The following is a 22,735-nucleotide window of genomic DNA, read 5'->3' on the forward strand; positions in this document are numbered from 1 at the left end:
AAACCGGATGTCAAGACCTTTGATGGCAGGAGGCTCAGGAAGAAGTCTCGGCCCCGTGGACACCCAAACCTTGTCTCCCTCTGGGCCCCATCCTGCCTGGGGTGGGTTGTGGCTCCTACTGCCCCAGGCCACCGTCTTGGCTGAGCTGTCCCTCATCACAGCCAGCACTCTGTCTGCAGCCCTCACAGCAGTGGCCCAAATTCAAGACACCAACAGACCCATGCCAAATCATTTTTTCTCAGGAATATACACATGTGGGAGGCCCCGCCATGGCCCCCAGCTGGCAAAGGCGGGAAATGGAAGGATCACTGGTCAGACGACCTGGGACTTGACAAGGACCAAAGGCTGCAGTTTTTGAAACTTTCTAACCAGAAAGCACGCAGCTTAAAAATGGCTTTGGCTATCAAACAATTTGTTGAAATATCTCAGTCATACCAAACCCCCCAGTCATACCCACTCTCCAGTAAGGAACAAAATGTTACAGACACAATTAAAGGTCTTCTAGTATCTCTCCCACTCCAGGTTACCAGCACCTGGATTCTGGTTGTTTATAACTTCCATGCATGTTTTTATACTTTCATTATACTAATATGTATCCACAAAACAATTCCTAATATTCTGCATGCTTTAAAACTTTGTCTGAATTCTGAGTCTTCTGCAACTTGCTTTTGCCACTCAACAGTCGGGTCTTTAGATTTATCCATGCTGATACATGTAGCTCTAGTTCATTCATTTTGACTCTTGTGTGGTATTTCACTGTGTAAATAAACCACAATTTATTTACCCCTTCTCTTGTTGATGAACCTCAAGGTTTGTGTCTACTCTTTTTGGTTATTACAAGCAATGCTAGAATGTACATTCTTGTACACATCTCCTTGTGTACATGTCGGAGTCTGGATGAGTGTTGTCCAAGAGAAATATAATGCGAACCATACGTGTAATTCCAAGTTACCAGTAACCACATTAAAAAAAACTAAAAAGACACAGATAAAATTAAGTTTAGTATTATATTTTATTTAACCCAATATATGCAAAATATGGTCGTTTCCCTATGTTATCAATACAGAAAAATTACTAAGGAGATATTTTACATTCTTTTTTTTTTGGTATTTAGTCTTTGAAATCTGGTGTGTATTTTACACTTACAGCACATTGCAATTTGGACCCCAGATTTTCATTAGAAATACTTCATCTGTATGTGGATTTCATACAATTTACAGCTGAAAAAGCGGGTTCACAGACTCAAGTTGTTCCAAATATACTTAAAAGTTCTCTAAGAATTGAGTATCAATTCTTACATTTAAACTAATTAAAATTAAATATTTAAAAATTCCATTCCTCAGTCACACTCTCCACATTTCAAGGGCTCAAGAGCTACATATGGCTAGTGGCTGCCATACTGGACAGTGCAGGTCTAGGATATGTACATAAGAGCGGAATTGTCGGATCACAGGTATAACCCATGACAGTATAACCACATCATGAACTTTACTAAAGTAAAGTGGTGGCCTGTTAGCAATGGCACCACCATTGCCTAGTGTTTAATCTCCGTATCTTCGTCAGCACTTGGTATTGTCAAATTTACTCATTTCTGCCAATCTGATGGGTGTGAAATCCTCTCTTGTTGTTTTAATTTGCACTTCCCTGATTATCCACAAAACATTTATCTTCTGCAAACAGCCTGCTTATAAACTTTGCCCATTTTTTTATGGGGTTGTCTTTTTCTTATTGGTTTGTAGGGTTTTCCATTCCTTTCTTGATTAAATGAGGTGGAAATATCTTCATCTAGTCCCAGTCATCTTTTCACTTTGTTTATGGCGTTTTCTTGATGAGAAGCTTTTAATGTTGATACAGTCAAATTTATCAATCCTTTCCTTTATGTTTTATGACTTTTATTTTTTAGAAAAATACTTCCCTACAACATGGATGGACCTTAAGGGCATTATGCTAAGCAAAATAAGTCAGAGAAAGACAAATACCATATGATTTCACTCATATGTGGAAGAGAAACAAACAAACGCATAGATAAGGAGAACAGATTGGTGGTTCCCAGAGAAGGGGGTGGGGGGAAGACAAAAGGAGTAAAGGGGCACATATGTATGGTGATGGATGGAAACTAGACTTTTGGTGGTGAACACCACCAAAGGCATATCTATACAGATATACATAGAGGCAGTCTATACAGAAGCTGAAATATAAATATAATAACGTACAGCTGAAATTTACACAATGTTATAAACCAATGTGACCTCAATAAAATAATTTTTTTTTTTTTTGTGAGGAAGATCAGCCCTGAGTTAACATCCATGCTAATCCTCCTCTTTTTGCTGAGGAAGACCGGCTCTGAGCTAACATCTATTGCCAATCCTCCTCCTTTTTCTCTCCAGAGCCCCAGTAGATAGTTGTATGTCATAGTTGCACATCCTTCTAGTTGCTGTATGTGGGACATGGCCTCAGCATGGCCAGAGAAGCGGTGCATTGGTACGCGCCCGGGATCCAAACCCGGGCCACTGGTAGCGGAGCGTGCGCACTTAACTGCTAAGCCACGGGGCCGGCCCCCTAAAATAATTTTTAAAAAAAACCTTTCCTAACCTGAGGTCACAACCTCCTAGATTTAAATGACTTTTAAAAATAGTTGAAAGGAAATGTTTAGTTTGAAAGAGACGCTCTTTTGGTGGCTCTGCCAGTTGGGCCCAGGCCTCACCCTCGGTTGGACGCAGAAGCTGCTCTGAGCAGCAGGACACGCACATCATCTTTTGCCACCACTGCTAGGATCCACTTCCTCTAATTGTAAAACCACATCCTACTCTGGGTTCCTCTTTCTGAGAATGGTCAGGCCAAGGCCTTCTTTTTGATTCAAAACGTTGGGGACAGTCAGGAATCCTCCCGAAGCCCCTTACAGTGCTATATGTGCTTTGGCCGAGCTCGGGAAGTCAGTGGCACCTTTGGCCACTCGATCCTGAGGCTGAGATGAGCACGTGAGGCACGAGCTCCCCGGGACTCTAGCCAAAGGGGTGGACAGGGCTCCAAGACAAATGCACCCCTCGCTCCCCTGCCCCTTAGCACTATGGAAATGAAAACTTCAACTACGCTCCTCCATCTGGGATGCAGGGAAATACTTTGATATAAAAAACTCATTCCTAAAAGAGGAAGACTCAGTATGGTGTGGGCAGGACATAATCAAATGGCAGAGATGGGACAGGAGAAAGCAGGAACTCTTTCCATCATCATGGGCCCAGGAGCCAGGCTGCAGCTGCTAACAAGCCCCAACTCTCCATGAAGCCCAGACTCATCACTCTGCAGTACCTATGGGACACAGATGCCAGCTAATCTAGGGACTTCAGAACTGCTCCAAGGATGCAAATTGGTACAACCACTTTCGAAAGCTGTTTGGCAGTATCAACTAAAGCTAGGAACACATATGCCCTCTGACCCAATAATTCCACTCCTAGGTACACACCTAACAGAAATGCAAGTACATGTGCACCAAAAGATGTGTCCAAGGGTGTCTACAGCATCGCTATTCATAATAGCCCCAAACTGGAAACTTCCCAAATGCACATCAGCAGTATAATGAAAAAATAAATTGTGGTTTTTCTCCCAATGGAATGTTATATAGCAACGAGAATGAACGATCTATAAATACACACAATATAAATGAATCTCACAAACATAAAGCTGAGCGAAAGAAGTCAGGCACAAAAGAGTATGTGCTCAGATTCCAGTTACATAGAAAACAGGCACAGGAGGAACTAGTCTACGTTGGCAGAAGAAGAGATAGCGCGGGGGTTACCCTGGGGGGAGGGTAGTTACCCCAGGGCAAAGGGGCATGAGGGCTTTTGGGTGCTGTCAATTTCTGGTTTCTTGATCTGGGAGCTGGGGACTTTTCACAGACCCAACACACCCTCAGTCCAAGTGGTTCAGATGGGTTGACTCCACTCCTTACTACCGGAGTGGCCTGGGACCCAGGCCCAGCCAATCAGAGCCCTGAATTTCCCCCAGCCACGGGGACTGGATTGTAAGCAAGAATGGGATGTAGGCCCAGCCGATCATTATACATCATCTCTCTGGCTACAGTGATTCCAGGATGGGCATGTAAATATCAAATCAGTACAACAGGTTTTGACATCTGGACTTCTTTGGGGACTTCCTCCTAGCATGGAGCTGCTGGTGACCATCTGCTGCCCTTAGGAGTGGAACCTGAGAAGAGACCAACATGGAGGAAAGCAGAGTTCAGAGTGGAGAGTACAAGGGGAGCCCTGAGGACATCCTTTGATGCCCTGCATCCAGCTGTGCCTGAAGTTAGACCCTATTCCTGGACTTTTCAGTACTATTAGCCAATAAATCCCCTCTGCCCTTTTTTTTTCCCTTTAACTTAGAGCAGTTTGAGTTGGGTTTTCTGTCATTTGCAGCTGAACGTATCTATTTCCATTAATGCAGCATCATATTCCATTTTTGGAAGCTTCTAGTGTTTAGAAAGTTCTCTCCTTGGAAACTGGCCTGCCTCTAAGAACCACTGTGTCCTTTGTGCTGCCATCTAGAGGCACACACAGTTGTTATCTGATGGCTTTCCTCCCGGATGGTGGCCCCAGTATCTCTGACCATTCTCCCTACAATGCAGTTTTTAGATTTTTTTGCCAAAGTTTGGTGCTCCAAGCTAAGAAGATGTTCCAAATAGGGCTTCACAGGACAACCTGTAGAAGAATGTTCTGGGCAGCAAGCTCCCACTTGCTCGGCCTGAAAGTGTATCAGGCTCCCCCACCCCCCACAAGAAAGTGCTTTGGTGGCCACATCACTGGGCCTGTGGGCTGCCAATCCTCCAGATATTTCTCACAGTTACCCGGGTTCTTCCAGCCTGTACAGAAACACAATTTCCTGAACCCGAATGCAGGAATTCACAATTCTTGATAATTTCATCTCATAGAAATAAAGTAATCGGCACTCCCATATTATTGGATTTGATATTTTGTATATACCACTCAGTTTGAGATACATTACTTTATTCAACTCTGTTTATTAAGTGCCAGGAGTCGTGCGAGGCGCTGGGAACACAGTGGTGAATGAGACTAAGGGTCCCTCCCCTGAAGGAGCTTACTCTCCAGTAGGGGAGACACTCATAGCCAAGCACTCAGCAGGTAAGGAGGATGATCAGCGTTGTACCAATGCAGTGAAGGGCAGTGTGCCCTATGGTGACATGATGGAGAGCAGCCAGGAGGGGCTGCTCCATGCAGGGAGGCCAAGAAAGGCCCCTCTGAGGAGAGAACACGGGCATTGAGGACCACAGTGAGCCAGCACGTCCAGAGCTGATGCAAGGCAGGCCATTGCCGCTGGAGCATGGGGGGCAGGGGGCGGGCATGAGATGGGTTGAAGAGGTCAGCAGAGACTGAGTCCTGTAGGGCCTTTACGAGGGGGCAAAGGGGGTCACCTGGGTGTCACTCTAAGAGCGATGGGCAGCCTGGAGGGTTTTAGGTAAGGAAGCCTTGGGATCTGATTTGCATCTGAGACGATGCTGTTGCAGGAGCTGAAGGACAGCAAGCCTGCAGGAGGGAGGGTGTGGGGGCTCGGGCCACCTCGAGGACGGCGATCCAGGAGAAGGAGCTGGAGCTGGAAAGGGATGAAGATCCATTCAGGAGTTCGGGTGGATCAGACGGGGACAGTGACGGAGGAAGTAAGGATGGCAGCCAGATTTGGGCTTGGGAGACTGGATGGGCTGTGGACATTTACCGAGATGGGGAAGCACAGGGGAGAAACAGATTTTGGGGAGAAATAAAATAGCAAGAGCTCCACTTCAGACATACTGCATCTGAGTTGCTTATTGAACATCCCAGTGAAGACAGCCAAGGAGCCAAGTCCCCAGTTTGGAGCTCAGGAGAGAGGTCTTTGGTGTCACAGAGATATAATTGGTCAGTGCGCTACATACAGATGTGGAGCCATGGGGATAGGCGAGATGGCCTAGAGACAGAGGGTCAGGGAGGGCCAGGACCACCCTCAAGGCACTAGAGTGGATCAACCAAAAATGAGCCATGAGCAACCCTTCTTCACTTTGAGTCACCTAGAATATTGAGGCAGGACTTCTGTCTGTCCTCATCTGAATTATTAATACCAAAGAAAACTGGACAAGAAGGAGCTCAATTCCTTTCACCTTCTCGCCCCCCAGCCAGCACAATCTACAGAACAACTCTGTTTTCTAGAATCCTGGCTTGTGGTCTCTGTCATAGGACTGCACCATCCCTTCGCAAGCTGTTCTCTGATGCTCTCAGTTAGAGGCACTTTCTCTGGCCCAAGGTTGAAGAACAGTTTCTCCAGCTGAGAGTGTCTGAGGGGTCTGGCCTTCTGAGTCCTGGTCAGCCAGCAGAGGAGTTTCTCTAAAGATTTCCAAAAAAGTACTTATGCCCCCATCATCCTCCCCAGCGACAGAGCGAATGCGTCCGGGGGCCTTCATTTATTTCTAAGGGAGGAGGGCAAGCAAGGGATGTAGTGTCCCAGAGCACAAACGCTTCCTCCAGACTGGGAATGAGACTGCAGCCCATCTAACCAGCCCCCTGGGCGGGCAGAGCTGTTGGCTGGCGGCTTCTCCCAAGCTCAGGACATCTGAAGAATCCCTTCCATTTCTTTTGAAACTCCGTCTTGGAGCTCTGAGCCAGAGTCTCCAGAGTCTGTTAGACTTCTACGTCTCTCCAGTGCCCCTCGCAAATGTGGCTCACATTCTGATGAGGAGCTGCTGCCCAGCCTTTGTCAACATACAGACAGGCTTTTTGGTGCTCCAGTCACATGCCCTGGGGAATCGCTTCCCAAGGGAACACATGAGTCACTCAGCAGGCTCTGTGCAGGGGGCAGGTGGCAGGGAAAAGAAGGGAAGTTGTGTCCTGCTTATCTGAGCAATAAACATCCTCCTCCCCGAGGGTGCCCTGGGGAACCCATGCCATGCACCTTCAGATGTCACTCTAGAGCAAGAACCTAAAAGTCCACCCTGGGTCATTCCTGCGAATCTGTTTATAGCGAGAGATGTTCAGGTTCTCAATCCCAGGACAAAACATCTGTCCAACGCCTGGATTTCAGAGTTGAAAGTTACCACCCAAATAGCCCAAGAGAAGGAGCCTCAAAAACTTCTAGAAGGTGGTAACACACATAGTCCAAGTATCTACCATCAACCCAGGCTGGGAGGATACAAGACTAATAGTTATCATGACAAAGAGCAGGGGCCACACGGGCTGGCCTTCTGCACACATGCTGAACAGAGCAGAGTCCACATTGGGCCTCTTGACCTGGGTTTATTTTCAGGTACTTCTCAGCCTCAAAAAGTCCTTCTAACCAAGTTTCCCAGCCACTCTTCCACAGAGAATGATATGGACACTTTCCTGTTGCCCAACTTATGTGGAGAGTGAGTGCAAGTGGGCACTTCAGAGGTGGAGTCTGAAGGTACTCCACCCAGAGGGCCCACTTCCCAAGGGAGATTCTGGATGTTCACCCTGAAGGAGCTTTCTAGAAACCACCCCCTGCTCTGGGTGCCAGGAAAAGCCCAGAGGTCCTTCAAGCACCACATCCTCCTGAAGACTCTCAGGAAAAAGAACATGAAGGGCCTCTCTTTGGCCCAGAAGGCTGCAGGCCCCAAGTCCTGTTCATTCATTCAGCAAATATTTATTTGAGCACCTTCTATGTGCCCATCAGGGAATGAGACAGGCACCATCCCTGCTCTTTCAGAGTTTTTAGCCTAACAGGAGAAAAAGTAATAAAAAGAAAAATGAATAAACAAGATTATTTCAATAGTAAAAGAGTTGGAATGTAATAAAAAGGGGCTCGCAGGGAGGGTCTCCTTTGGATGGCAGATTGGAGAAGGGTCCTTAGGTGAAATCATATTGGAGTTGAGGCCAAATCATGAGAAGGATCCAGCAAAGACCTATGAAACAGGGTTCCAGGCAGTTGGACCCGGATGTGCAAAAGCCCTGATGCAGGAGACCAGGTCACTAGAGTCAAAGGCCCGAAGGGCAGATGACTGGGAGAGAGAGCGAGGCCAATCCTGCAGGGCCTTGTAGCCATGGTGAGGATTCCAGGTTTTGTTATCACTGCAATGGGAAGTGATTGGAGCGTTTTAAGCAGGGAACTGATATGGCCTGATTTTATGCTTTACAAAGAAGATGCTTTGGCTGCTGTGAGGGAGATGGAAGGGAGGGAGGCAAGAAGTGGGAAAACAATTAGGCCAGAGCCCTAGGTAAGAGCTGGCAGAGCCAGATTAATGAGGGAAAGCGTTGAGCCCTACATGCCACAGAACACCCCAATCCTCTGCTCTTCACAGCTGAGGAGTAGGCACGCCGGGACCCTAGCTTTGACAATTCCTGTCCTTAAGAACCTTCTTAACAAAGAATGAAGCTACAGCCCAGAAGGAAAACTGCGTGGCCCAGGGACCCCCAACAGGTATAGTTTTAGGATAGATGTGCTGTTCTTCCAAAATACAAAACCTTTCACGGGAACCACTTCAGTGTGTCTCGTGGGGAGGCCTCGCTTTAGCAGCAACCCCCACCATGGTGGCCACCTGTCTTTAGGGCAGAAAGAGTGTCTCCATGGCAGCTGTCAACCACAGCAAAAGGCAGGCCTTCAAATCCAATGCAGGTGACACCTCTGCTGTCATCTAATGCAAAACTACTGTCCAGTGGCGGTCAGATGGGGGCAGGGTATTTGAATCCAAAAAGGGAATGGGAAGGAAATCTCCAGAAGCCAGAGGCCAGGCAAGTAGGACATCCTGAAGACCACACCCAAGGACTAAGAAGGAAGGTCTTGTCTGGAGAGCTGTCTGATACCCAGGGCTCCTGTCACAGGAGAAAAAGGGGTTGGGGTGAAGGATGGGCACGGACGAAACAAAGTAACGTGAAATCGTGCAGAAGGCATCCGAGTGTCCGCATGGAAGGCGAGCTGAGGACGTGAACTGCCTCAATGCCTGGTTTCCTCGTCTAGCCACTTCCGTCTCCCTCAGTTGTTTTGTTTTTTCTTCTTCCTCTTAATTTATTTTTTACTCTCTCCCACTTTAAATGTGTCTCCCTTGAGGCCATATTATTTATTTATTTATTTATTTTTTTTTAAAGATTTTATTTATTTTATTTTTTCCCTCCAAAGCCCCAGTAGATAGTTGTATGTCATAGCTGCACATCCTTCTAGTTGCTGTATGTGGGACTCGGCCTCAGGATGGACGGAGAAGTGGTGCCTCGATGCGCACCCGGGATCCGAACCCGGGCCACCAGCATTGCAGTGCGCGCACTTAACCACCAAGCCACAGGGCCGGCCCGAGGCCATATTATTTAATAGGACAGTAACTTTTAATTTGATTATTTAAAAAGGAAAAAAAAAACCTCAATGGGGGAAAAAAAAAGACAGACATCAAAGAATGGGAGGGTGGGTCTCTGGAAATTCTGTTCTATATGGAAAAAAGAGACTTCTGACTCCTGCTGCTGCCATCAGAAAAAGCGAGCCAAATACCCTGCAGAAAATTCTGTCCCGACTATCTCCTGTGACGTTTAGTTCATGGCCTACCCAGGGGGTCAGGGGCCTGCACCCAAGTGGAGCCCCTTGACACTACACATCAAATCAAGAGAAAGATCCATGGTCTCAGCTCCAGTAATTTTGGGAATTTGGCAACTGTCCTAAGGAAGTAATTCAAAAATTGAAAAAAGCTATATGCATAAAGATATTCATTGTGGTATTGTTTGTGAAAGTGGTAAATCAAAAATACTAAGGAAATGGCTAAGTAAATTATCATACACTAACTCAATGGGAGTGAATGTGGTCATTAAAACGACACCTGTGCATACTACACAGCATTGCAAATACTCCTCACATTAAATGAAACCAAAAATGCACATACATTTACCATGGCAACATATGTTTGTGGACAAAACATTTCAGAAAGCATAGAGAAAATGAAAACGGCTCTATTGTGGGTGGATATGGATGTCATAATAATGACTTAAACTTTAATCTATGAAAGTTATACAACCACATGATTTAAAAAATTAATTAGGGCCGGCCCCATGGCTTAGCAGTTAAGTGCGCGTGCTCTGCTACTGGCGGCCCGGGTTTGGATCCCGGGCGCGCACCGACGCACCGCTTCTCCGGCCATGCTGGGGCCGCGTCCCACATACAGCAACTAGAAGGATGTGCAGCTATGACATACAACTATCTACTGGGGCTTTGGGGGGTGGGGAGGATTGGCAATAGATGTTAGCGCAGAGCCGGTCTTCCTCAGCAAAAAGAGGAGGATTAGTACGGATGTTAGCTCAGGGCTGATCTTCCTCACACACACACAAAAAAATTAATTAAAACTAAAATGCTTGCAGCAAAAAAACAGCAGTCTCCTGAGCTCCATATCCAAACATACCACCTCCAATATCAGTTGTTTCTCTGGGTATTCATCTCTACATTTCTAAATTAGAGGTTTATACTGATATTTCTTGATTTTTAACTTCTTACCTTAGAAGATGTTTGTGCTTTCCTATACATACGCACATGCACATACCCCCTCCTCCATCTTCTGAAAATAGCTATGTGATCATTTTTTGTTAATCAAATTTCAGTACTTACATTACTATGACTATGTACATATTGTTCAAAACTAAGCCACATAGCATACTATGCCTTTATTTCCTTTCTTGTTCAACTTTTTGTTATTTCTATAATTGATAGTTGCTTCATTTTTAATTTTCTTTGTTTGAATATGTAATTTTTCCCCAAACTCTCCAACAGAACTATAAAACTCCTCATAATACAGCAACTATGTCAGATAATCTATCAGTTCCATTTTTTTCTTGAAAATATTCCTCCTGGGGCCCTCAGCCATCTTGCTCCAAATTGGACTGGTTGCTTTCTGGACCAGCTGCACAGCTGTAGTATTGGGACTTCTTTTCACTATCACTATGGGAATTCCCTTCATCATTCTCTCCACCAGTCAGGGTTCTTGGTTGCAAGTAAAGAAGCTGACTCTCACTGATTAAGCAGGGAGGGAGCTGACAGATTATCTGACATATCTGTTGCATTGCGAGGTTTCATAGCTCTATTGGAGAGTTTGAGGAAGAATTAGTGATTAGTACATTGAAAACAAAGCAAATAAAAAAATGAGGCAACTATCAACTCCAGGAAAAACAAAAAGTCGAACAAGAAAAGAAATATAACTATAGTATACTATGTGGACTCCACAATTCACAACCATGTCTGATGGCAAAACTGCTGCTATTGCCACTGAGCTCTGGGTGCCAGTTTGTACCCCTGCCACTTCTGTGCCAAGAACTCGACCTTGCAACTCATCACCGCGGCTACCACCAGAACCATGGATACAGCACATGCTTCATCTCTCTCTTCTCTGTCAAAACATAATGTAGGTGCATCTCATCAGTGAAGCCCAGGTCACAGGTCCTGGCTACAGGGGAGGCTTGGAAGTGAGTACTCTTCAGTAGTACTGAAGGTTTGGTTTTTTTTCTCCCCACTCTCAAGGCTCAAAGTAAGATAATAGCTGAAATATAGAAAGCCATTTGGCAGCTGAGCAAAATAAGAACAAGAGACAACTGTACCACTTGTTCCTCTTTCTTGGTTTACTCTCTCATTTTAGTGGAGCACATCCTCCAGCAACTTCCTCGAAAAAGGATACAAAGGAGGGTAGGGTAAAGTTTTTGAAATCACATGTCTAAAAATTGTCTTTATTCTATTACTTCGCTTGAATGATGATTACAGAATTCTAGGTTGGGAATTAATTACCCTTGGAAATTTGAAAGAGTTGCTCCATTGTTTTGTAGCTTCTGGTTTTGCTTTTGTAAAGTCCAACGCCATTCTGTTCTCTGAGCTTCTTCTTTTTTTTTTTTTGAGGAAGATCAGCCCTCAGCTAACATTCATGGCAATCCTCCTCTTTTTGCTGAGAAGACCAGCCCTGAGCTAACATCTATTGCCAATCCTCCTCCTTTTTTTCTCACTTTTTCTCTCCAAAGCCCCAGTAGATAGTTGTATGTCACAGTTGCACATCCTTCTAGTTGCTGTATGTGGGACGTGGCCTCAGCATGGCTGGACAAACGGTGCGTTGGTGTGTGCCCGGGATCCGAACCCGGGCTGTCAGTAGCGGAGCACACACACTTAACCACTAAGCCACGGGGCTGGCCCCAGTTCTCTGATCTTCTGAATGTGGCCTCTTTTCTCTTTGCTGGCTTTTAGTAACTCCTGTCTATCTCTGGAGTTTTGAAAGTTCACGATGATATCCTGTAGTACATCTTTTACTTTTACATAGTATGTCTTTTATTATTCATTGTGCTGAGTGAGTACTGTCTCTGAGTACTACCCAGAGACTCTTTTTTTTTTTTTTGCTGAGGAAGATTTGCCCTGAGCTAATACCTGTGCCAATCTTCCTCTATTTTGTATGTGGGCTGCTGCCACAGCATGGCTGATGAATGGTGTAGGTCCACTCCCTGGATCCGCACCCAGGCTGCTGAAGCAGAGTGCACTGAACTTAACCACTACACCACATGGCCAACCTCTATCCAGAGATTCTTAATGCAGAAACTCCTCTAGTTCTAGAATTTTTTCCTGTGGTTTCTTTGATAACATCCCCTTCTTTTTCTTAAGCTCCCATAAGGTGGATATTGGGCCTCCCAAACTGATTTTCTAATTTTCTTATCTTTTCTTTCCTGTTTTCCATCTCTCAAGTCTTTTTGCTCTACTTTCTAGAAATTTGTTTTTCACTCTTCCAACTCTAGTCTATTGAAATTTTTACTTCTACCATCACAGTTTCAATATCTAAGAGTTTATTGTTTTATGAATATGCCTTTTTTTAAAAAAAAAAAACCTACATTTCTGACTTCTGAATCCCTTTTTCCTATTTGTTTGGGTCTCTGTCTTTCATGCTAGAGGCCTCATGCTATGTGGGATGATCCATGGCTGCCCATTCAAATTTAAGAGAGAGGGACTAAAAGCTGTTTGTGCACAGGTAGGGCTAATTGCTCGGTAGGCGTTGCTGTGAAGTGACAAAGTAGCAAGCTAGCTTTTCAACAGGGTCCCTCTCAATGTCAGTATCTGAAAGGTGTTTTTCTTGTGAGTTCAGTTTCCTCAGAGAGAAATCCTTTAAGGCCCTTCCTAGAGGGTGGGTATAAGCCAGGCTGCCATGTTCTGGGAGCCAACCAGGAGAGGGTCTCGCTATTCAGTATGAAAACCTTCACAATCCTTCTGTTCTCAACACAGTGCCTCCCCCCGGCCCTCAGCTGCTCCCCTAACAGCCTCCCCCTGCCCTTGGCTGCTCCCCTCAGAGCCTCCCCCTGCCCTCAGCTGCTCCCTTCACAGCCTCCCTCTGCGCTCGGCTGCTCTCCTTAGAGCCTCCTTCCGCCCCAGGCTGGGCCTGAGCCATGCTGGCTCAACACTGCCTACGGGAAACCAGGCATTTTCTGCTGGGGTGGGAGAGGGAACCACCTGGCTATGTGGGCTGAGAGAGAGATCTGTGGCTCTCACACACATTTTCAACCCATCTTCCTGCTTCCAGCCCACCCTGTACCCCACTGTTGGGAACACTGTGCAGTCCTCATTCTTGAGCCTTTGGTGGGTCCTGTGGACACATCACCTTCCTCCCCCCACAACACAGGACATTCAACATTCTAAGCTTCGCTTCTTTTTCACCCACCTGCTCTCTAGCTTTCAAAATTTTTGCTCACATACCTCCTCTTCTATTATCTACTTTTCTGTTTTCTTAAGAATTTATACTTTTTAAAATTCCTTTAGTCTCATTTTAGTGGGCTTTTGAAACAGAGAAGAGAGAAACATGTGTATTCAATCAGTTATATTTATGTGGAAGTTCATAATAATATTTAACAATAAATAAAAATCAAGTTTCCAAAGATAGACACACAGAAGACTCTCTAGGGGATGCGGGGGTGGACAATCCAACAAGGAAACAATGGTTCTCTCTGGGGGGTGGGGTGTAGGATTATAGAAGAGTTATGTTCCCAATTTTTTGTGTGTGTATTTTGCAAATTTTTGATAGTAAATAGGTATTTTTCATAAATAAAAAAGTATGAGGGTTAAAAATTATTATTAAAAGGCATCTTCTGAAACAAGAATCAAGATGGTGTAAACGGGTGTGTAGAAGATACTCTCATCCCCAACACAGATCTACAGGTCTACAGGTCTACAGGATTCACAGTTTTCATGGGCCCACGTTCCAGGGAGTCCTGGGGTCCCACAGAAGCACCCCGAGGCCTTCAGGGGGTGGCTGGAGTGGGATAGGGTGCTGAGTGGAAGGAGTTCTGGGCCAGTCTCTACTTGTACCACAGTGGCACTCTGTTTTTATCAGCTTTATAGGTTAAAATTCTGCTTAATATTTTGGTCTTTTTAAAGATATCTACACCAACACAGAAGTTTGGAAAGCACTGATGAAGATCTAGAGAAAAATGAGGTTAGGGAAGGGGGAGGAGCCTCCGAAGATGACACCACAACACCATGCTATAACCCCATGCCCCTTCCCATCAGAAACGACAGCAGCTGCTCAAGCGTCCAGAGAAGGCAGAATGTGCTGTGCACTTTCAGAATACATATGTACCCGAAAAGCTTGCAAGGGGACTGCTGGCCTACCAATCTGGGAGGTTGCTAACTGTACTCAGCTACCCTCAGATGCCAGAGAGGGGCGTTTAGCCAATGCTCAGCCATCGTCAGTCTCTGGCCTCAGTTTCTTCATTTGTACAATGAAAGGACTGCATTCATCTTCCAAGCTAATGTCCTAGAAGTTCCAAGGAGCATCCATACAGTAATGGCCAACTCTTGAGAGAAACAGAATGTCCCCACCAAAGGACTCCTTGAGAAGCACTACCAAGTCATAAAAATTCAATCCACTTCCTTCGGAAGAATGTTTTATTTTTCGCTCTCCAAATAGGCCAGCCTAACTCTACCATGACCGGAGCAAGTCAAATACCAAATGTTGCAGCTTAATAATGGGCTCCAGGGCTCCTCGGAGCAAAGTCATTCCTTCCTTTCCCAGGCAGCAGCATCCCTCTCTTGGGAAGCTCGCTGAGGTCTAGTTCACATCCCCCCTCATTGGCTCCTAGCACAGATTTGGGTCATTCTCTTCCTTTCAGCCTTCTAGTCCTACAGGGAAGCTCTCCTTTGGCTGGCGAGTCAGGGACGGCAGACTCTGTTCACATTCTTAACCTATCTACAAAATAACATCTCTTCTTCTCCCCCCACCCAACTTGTCTCCTTTGCCCAACCTACCTCTCTGGAATGGTCCAAGAAAGACCAGCAGCAAAGGCCTCTCTGCCTGGCAGATTAAAGATGCTTTGGAATCAATGAGCGTCATTCCGCCCTTGCCTGACTCAGCTCCTCATCTGTATGGAAAAAAAGAAAAGAAAAATTTTAAAAGAGAACGTCTCAGAAACCTTCTGTGCACTCTCTTACAGGACTTCAGCTCAAAAGCGGCTGTTTCACCCAAGTCCCCTTTTTGCAAACCAATCACAGTCTGCTTGATGGGCCCTTCTCACCATCTGTGTCAATGCCGCCCCCAGCTCCCTTTGGTAGTACTGAACCAAACCACAGGAGCATTTCCAGTGCCTGAAGCAGGAATATATATACATACAGATGACTCAGATCATTTTTAGAGTTGTTTGTTGGTTTTGTTTGGTTTTTGAAAGCAAAGTGAGTGATCTATCTGAGCCAAGCCTGGGTTGAGTTCCACTCAATGACTGCAAAAAGTAGGTTCGGGGAACTTGAGGTCCCATTTAAGACCCAAATTGCATCATAAAGGAAGATTCATCCCTGCTTGATGGAGATGAAAAGGAAGGGGTGTGGGCAGGGGGCCACCCACTCACTGCATCTGTGGTGTTTCTTCTTCCATCGTGGGTGGCTCCTGGAAATCATCTGACCCCAGAGACAGAAAGCCACCTGAGCTGCGGAAGCCCAGCCCGCTGGATTCCAGCAGTGGGACCCGCCCCTTTGCCCAACCCCCGCCCAGGCACAGCTACCTTCACAGTAGGGAGACTCCAGCCTGGAACCCGCTAGGCACGGCTGCGGAGGGCTCCTGAGGAGCAGGAAACCTAAACCATTGCCTTCTCCATGAGACAAAAAGCCCAGTGCTAGGAAGCCGTTAGAAAAGGTGTCCATTCCAAGAACACATTTCCCAAGGACCAAGCTGGAATTCTCTGTGCTGCCAGCCCAATCCCTGGAAGGTTACCCCAGGGACCCTGCTGTAGACGCCCAGGAACGAGGGCTTGGATGGTCCCTTCACTCAGCATCCAGGGGAGGACAGCAAGGACTTCCCAAGGCACTGCCACAGAGAAACGGGAGGTCAGCGCCAAGAGCTAAGGAAGAAATAACTTGCATTGCTGACCAATGGAATTAACGAGAGGATAAAACCCAGCAGCTCAGTCACAGGGAAATGAGACATGATCGTAGAGAAAACAGTTTCAAGACGACGAAAGACAAAGCAGAAAGCATGATGGAGCCGAGAGAAAGAAGAGTTAGGGAAGGCAAGGGAGGAAGTAGTCCGCAGGAATTCAGGTCAGGAAACAGGGAGCCGGGACAGAATTCACAAGAGGGCGGCCAGGGAGGAGGCTCTTCCCCGGGAGGAAGGTGCATCTTCTGCTCTGGCCCTCACGCTGGCCGGGACCTCAGGACCCGGGTCTGCCGCCCTCTAGCCCTCCGGGTTCAAGGGCAAAGCTTGGGAGGCAGCGCTAGGAATGGACAGAGCGCAGGATGCTACGTCCCGAATCGGGGGCAGGGGGAGGGGAGGACGCGCACGGCAACTGCTCGTCCCTGACAAGTAAACAGCTTGCTCTGAACAGGCGTCCGGAGCCCGGCTGAGGGCCCTGCTCATCCCATCAAGGGCGGCAGCGGGACACCCCGGGTTCCCGGCCCCCTGGAGGCACAAAAGGGATGCACCGAGATCAAGAGAGAAGAGCATGAAGCAGCCCACACCAGAGCATCACAACGCGAGCGCGGCCCCCTGCCTCGGCCTCCCCAGCGGGGTCTGCTCCGCCGCGGGAACGCGCCCGCCTCCCCCAGCCCCCACGCCCCTGGACCCCGGATCGCCCCAGGAGGACAAAGCCGGGCGCTGGGCGGGGCGGGGCTGAGGCGGGGGGCACTGGGACCCCGCAGACGCCCGCACAGGTGGGCTCCGTACCGGGTGTCGGTGCCGGGGGCGGGGCCCGGTCTCCCTGGAGACGGTTGCCCAGGGGACGCGGCGGGCGGGTCCCGGAGCGACGGGAGGGCGCGAGCCTCCGGGCGGCGGTGCGGAGCCCGCGGGGGCCTGAGGGCAGGCCCGCGGCGCGGAGCCGGCGAGCGGGGCATCGGCGAGGGGCGCGGCCCGGGGCGGGGCCGGACGAGGGGCGGTGCGGGCGAGGCCGGGGGCGGGGCCGGGGCGGGGCGCCGGCCGGGGGCGGGGCCAGGGCCGCCGCGGGCGGGCACCGTCGGCAAATTCTCACAGCCCCAGCCAGGCGAAGTGTCGGAGAGCGAGCGGCCGCGGGGCGGGGAGGACGCCGCTGCGACTCCTCCTCGACCCCCGCTGCTCCCGCCCGGCCGGCGGGGTTTGCGCCCGGAGCCGGGAGCCCGCGAGCACACCGGCCCTGGCCCCCGCCCGCCTTGCAACCAGAGGATAGAAAGTGCCATTTGCAAAGCGAGCGAGGGCTGGTCGTCCGCCAAACCGCTTTCCGCTCCCGGGTTCCCAGGGAATCACCAGAAAGGGCGGGGCACTGAGCCCGGGTCACAGATCGCGAGCCGGGGTCACTGAGTAACTGGCGGTCCCCGACTCTGAACTCATATCCAGTGTGCGGGCTGTTCCCCAGCCGCTGGGCCTGCCTTTCCATCGGGGTTCCCCTTACATGTCGGATTGCGAAAACGGGTTCACCCCGGACTTTCACTAACACATCTATTCATTACGATGAAGGGCGTCCGTGCACTAGCGCAGTGATTCCCTTGCACTTTACACAGGCGCTCCGGTTTCGGTCCAGGCATCACACTGTAAGGCGGGTATTGTCCTCCCTCGGGCTGTGAAAGAGAAAAACGAAGCTCGGAGGGCAAAGAACTTACCCTCGCATACACACACTGCACACAATCTCACAGCCTCTTAGCGGCAGAGCTGGCTTTGCAACCGCTTTGGTTTGGTACCGGACCCATACGCTTCTTGCTCTGCACTGTCCCATGTCCCCTCAGAATGGTCTTTGGGGTCCACAGCCCTAGACTTAAGCCTTTGCCACAGTGGAGCGCAAGAGGAGGAAGGGAGTGCGAGGTTCAGAGTCACCCCAAAGGTGTCCCACCGGGTGGGGCAGACGTGGGGCGGAGGAAAGCGGTTTCGGAACACCCCTCGGTGGTCCTATGTGCACCGCCCGTCTCCGCCTCCACCGTGTTGCGGGTGCAGGGCCCGCCCATCCGAGCTCCCCGAAGCCTTCCTGGGCCCCAGCGTCGCCGAGGGCAGCGAGAAGGACAAGTAGAAAAACTCGCCAGAAGCTCCCGGGAATCTCGAAGAAGCCTGGGATGAGAGGACCAGGGGGCTGGGTCGTGGGAGGTCCCGCGACCCTCGGTGACCTCTGCGTCCCCGCTCCCAGCACCTCTGTCGGCGCCGGGGCATCTCGAGGAGGAGAGAAAGGGAGGTCGGGGGTAGGAGGCAATCAATCCCCCTCCATATCCCGTCCCCAGATGTCACACACACACACTCACATTCACAAAGACGTACACTCGCAAATGCGTTCACACACTCAGGCACAATTATGTAAATTGACACACAATGACACAGACACCGAGACCACAGACACACACGCACTCGTGCACGTTCACACTGAACCTCACTCGCCCACCCCCACACTCGCACTGGCTCACTCACACAGCGATGCAGGGCTGACGCTTGGCAGACAATCTCTGGAGAAGGCGGAGCCTGAGCCACTGGGTGGGGACCGCCCAGCGTGCCACCCGGTCCACCTCCCCTTCACTCTTCCCACCCCAGCCAGGGGAGGGGAACAGTGCAGCAGAAGACAGTGCGATGGGGGCTCAGCCCGGTAGGGAGCCCGGGCCCCCTGCAGGGCCGCCCTTGGTGTGGGGGGGTGCATTTCCCAGGATGACACATAAACCCCCGGAAGTCACAGCCAGACCTTGGGTGGGCAGAAGCTGAGAGGAGTTCTCTGGTAGCCACCCAGGCTGGGGAGGGGTGGCATCCCCAACAACCCCCAACTAGGAAAGGATAATGACCTGACAGGGCCAAGCCACCAAAGATATTTTCCAAGCAGCAGGCTTCGGTGGCTTCACGCCCCCCAACCCCACGGTGGGTGCCTTCTCCCCAGGGACCCAGTCCTGCAGACTTTCCTCTCTCTCTAGCATGGGTCTGATGAAGGGCAAGTTCAAAGACAAGGTCCTCATCAGCAATGGAACCCACTGACCTGGCTTGGGGTTCAAATTGGAGGTGTCAGGTACTGGTTCCTCTGGAGCCCAGAGAAAAATCCAAGATTCTTTGAAATGGCAAAAGCCACAAGAAGTCATCCTGCCTGTATTACAAAGATGTGCTGGAACTGCGCTGACAACTTCCAGAAGACCCATAACATAGTAAGTTGTCTGGGAGAGAATTAAGTAAATGGATCTAGATACACGGAAAGTCTCTAGAACAGTGCCTCGTGTGGATAGTAAATGCTCAGTAAATGTTTGCTTTCACAGAAGGGAAACAGACACAAAGAGATGGAGTGACTTGCTCAACATCACACAGCTAGTGACAGAAGGAAGAAAAACCAAAGTCTCCTGATTCCTTGTTCAGGGCTCAGGTATATTAAGTCCTTTCTGAAATACAGGTGAGGGTATAAATAAATAAACTTAGTGGATAAACACATTAGTTTTACCACCATTAGAAAATCACAGTAAATATAGAGAAATTAGATTCCTGCCCCTCTCTTCCTATAGCCAAAAGGAGTGGATCCCGGCCGGCCCTGTGGTGTAGTGGTTAAGTGCTCGCGCTCTGCTGCTGGCAGCCCGGGTTCGGATCCCAGGCGCGCACCAATGCACCGCTTGTCAGGCCGTGCTGTGGCGGCGTCCCATATAAAGTGGAGGAAGAGGGGCACGGATGTTAGCCCAGGGCCAGTCTTCCTCAGCAAAAAGAGGAGGATGGGCATGGATGTTAGCTCAGGGCTGATCTGCCTCGCAAAAAAACAAACAAAAAGAGTGGATCCTCTTTATAAGTTTCCCGGTATCCCAACCACCAACCTTCCTGGAATTCCTGTTGGCTCTTCCTATTCAAATTTGGCACTCAGCATTGTAGGGGTTCAGAATATGTCACCCCAAAATATGCCACTTTGGCATACTGATTATTTCGAGTTAAAAGTACTTGAGAAACAGCGGGTGCAAGAAAGACACTGACCCTCTTTTGTCCTCCTGAAAGCAGGAGAGAAATCTCCCACGTGAAGGTACCCTCGCTGTACCAGAAAGGTAGAAGACATCCTTATCACCAGAGACAGGGCATTTAGGGTCCAGAAAATTGTATAAACAAACCTTGTCACTTCTTCACCATTTTACTGCCCCTAGCCCCAACCCCTTTGTCTTGTCAATCCTTCACACATTTATTGTTTCTTTGTCTAAAAGATATAAAAGCTTTCTGCTCTGGTGACTTCTTTGAGTCTCATAACTTTGTGGAGTTCCCGTACTTTCGTACGTAATTAAATTTGTTTTTTTTTCCTATTAATCTGTCTTTTTATTACTGGGGGGGTCTCGGCCAAGAACCTAGAAGGGTAGAGGGAAAACTATTTTTCCTCCTCTACAGCATATTTAGGTGTGGTCAGATAAGACACTGAGTGGGGACGAGACTAGGAAGGCTAGAGTCAGAAAAAAATAAGAAGCAACTAACAACAAGAAAAAAAAAAACAGTTAAATGTTTGCTTTTAATTCTATTAGGAAAACCAGGGGACTCTGGAAAATAATCCTCAAAGCAGAGAGAAGGTCTGCATAGTTATTCACACAATTCCTCCATTTCCCTGCTCCCTTGATCTTGTTACTCTCAAGGCACAAGGATGAGGGAGCCTAATTACAGGAGTGTCTGGCCCCTGTTCTCCTGCCATCTTTACATATTTTCATTAATCTTTGAGACTCTCAGCCCCAGTTAACTCAAACAGTGGCTCATCTGTAGTTAAAAAGCAAAGTTAATTAGAATCTGGAGCTTCTTTCTTTCTTTCTTTCGCCAATTCCCCAAGCTTAGACCAAAAGTCTGCCTTAATTGAGGCTTCCAGAGTTTCTGACCTGTGAGTGGCAAAGCAGCAGAGAAAAAAATGATGCTCATGTTTGCAATGCTCATTCTTTCAAGTGTCAACCCCAAAGTATTGGTGGTTGCAGGGAATCTCCCGGGGAAAGGTAGGAATATGAGCCTGGGAGTTAGATCTGGATTTGGATGAGTTTCCTAAGCATTCCAGAGCTGTTTCCTCGTCTATAAACGCGGTTGCCAGCCCACAGTGCTGACCTTGGCTGGTGGAGGTAACGGTCAATGGGGCAGCATGTGGAGGGGGGCTTCTAGCCAGGACCTCGAAGCAGAGCATCCAGTTTCCTGAGAGTCTTAGGTCTCCAATTCCAGGATGGGATCCTTGTGGGAGGACACCATGTCTTAGACTTCCTTATATCTTTTATAGAAGAAAATACATTCCTCTGTTTGTGGAAAAGATCAATTGTGAATACTTATTGGGAGAAAACTGGAATAAGGGGATAATAGGTTGCTTGGAACAACAGGGTGTTGTGTGAATTGCACATCAAGGCACATGAGAGATACCCTGGGGACTCACGAAACTGATCTTCTAGAATCTCCTTGCAAAATCTCTAGATGTGTTTGAGAAGCCATTGAGGGTAAGAAAATTAAAGTAAGGGCTAGGAAATTTTGAAAAGTTGGGTCCAAATTTGAAGAAGGTGAAAAGAAGGAATCTGGCAATGTCAGACTAAACAATCACAGAGCTGCACCTTGAAGAATGTTTAGTTAAGACGGGGGCAAGGGGCTTGCCTGAGTCACACAGTTAGATACACAGCAGTGAGTTCCGGTATGCTAAATATCAGCACCTGAGAGATACTAGAACTAATAACAATATGGACGGCGGCAGCTAACATTTTCTGGCCCATTCTACATGGCAGTCATTGTGCTAAACGCTTTACATTTATTGTGAAGGTTTTAAAACATGCTGGTAAATTCTTTAACACTCCTCCCATTGAGAGGTGGCGTCTATCTCCCCTCTCCTTAAACCTGGGTGAGCTTGTGACTTCTTTGACCAAGAGAGTATAGCAGGAGTGGGGCTGAGTGACTTGAGAGGTTAGGTCATAAAAGGCCATGCGGCTTCCACTCTGGTTTGGAACCTTGCTCTTGGAGCTCTGCGTGTCAAGAAGGAAGTGGGACACCTGCAGCTGCCGCCATGCTGTGATGAAGCCCAAGCCAGAAAGAGAAGCCATGTGTCAGCCTCAGGCTGACAGTCCCATCTGAGCCCAACCTTTGAGTCATCCCCGCCCAGGCAGCAAGACACGAGTGAAGACACCTCCAGATTAACCCAGCCCCCAGCTGTTCAAGTTATTGGCAGCTCTTTGAGCATCTTCCTAGCTGACCCTGGACATCATGGAGCGTAGCCAAGCTGGCCTGCTGATTATCTCATTAGATCCTCAAAACCACCCACAAAGTAGCTATTATCATCATTTCCATGAGCAAATGAGGCCCAAGACTTACCCGAAGTTACACAGTAAGTGGCAGAGCAGGGATAAGAACTCACCTTTAACCACCACCTAAAACTGCTTCTAACAATGA

The 22,735-nt window shown here is 48.4% G+C and overlaps 1 protein-coding gene across 3 annotated transcripts in view; it reads right to left on the reverse strand.

Annotated features, from left to right (window-relative positions):
• PIK3CD (phosphatidylinositol-4,5-bisphosphate 3-kinase catalytic subunit delta) overlaps nt 1–22,735 on the reverse strand; it is a 52,085-nt gene that overhangs the window by 14,599 nt on the left and 14,751 nt on the right. Inside the window, exons 2-3 of one of the 3 annotated variants that reach the window (XM_087446852.1) lie at nt 17,820–17,985; nt 15,220–15,332 (exon numbers count right to left, since the gene is read on the reverse strand). The gene's annotated coding sequence lies outside the window, so the exon portion shown is untranslated. Of the gene's footprint in view, nt 1–15,219; nt 15,333–17,122; nt 17,230–17,819; nt 17,986–22,735 lie in introns of those variants that run through there. The other 2 variants (XM_087446853.1, XM_087446851.1) reach the window with 2 other exon arrangements.

Source organism: Ceratotherium simum, chromosome 22 (genome assembly GCF_057802395.1).
Source record: "Ceratotherium simum simum isolate JZ-2026a chromosome 22, ASM5780239v1, whole genome shotgun sequence".
NCBI classification, from domain to species: domain Eukaryota; kingdom Metazoa; phylum Chordata; class Mammalia; order Perissodactyla; family Rhinocerotidae; genus Ceratotherium; species Ceratotherium simum.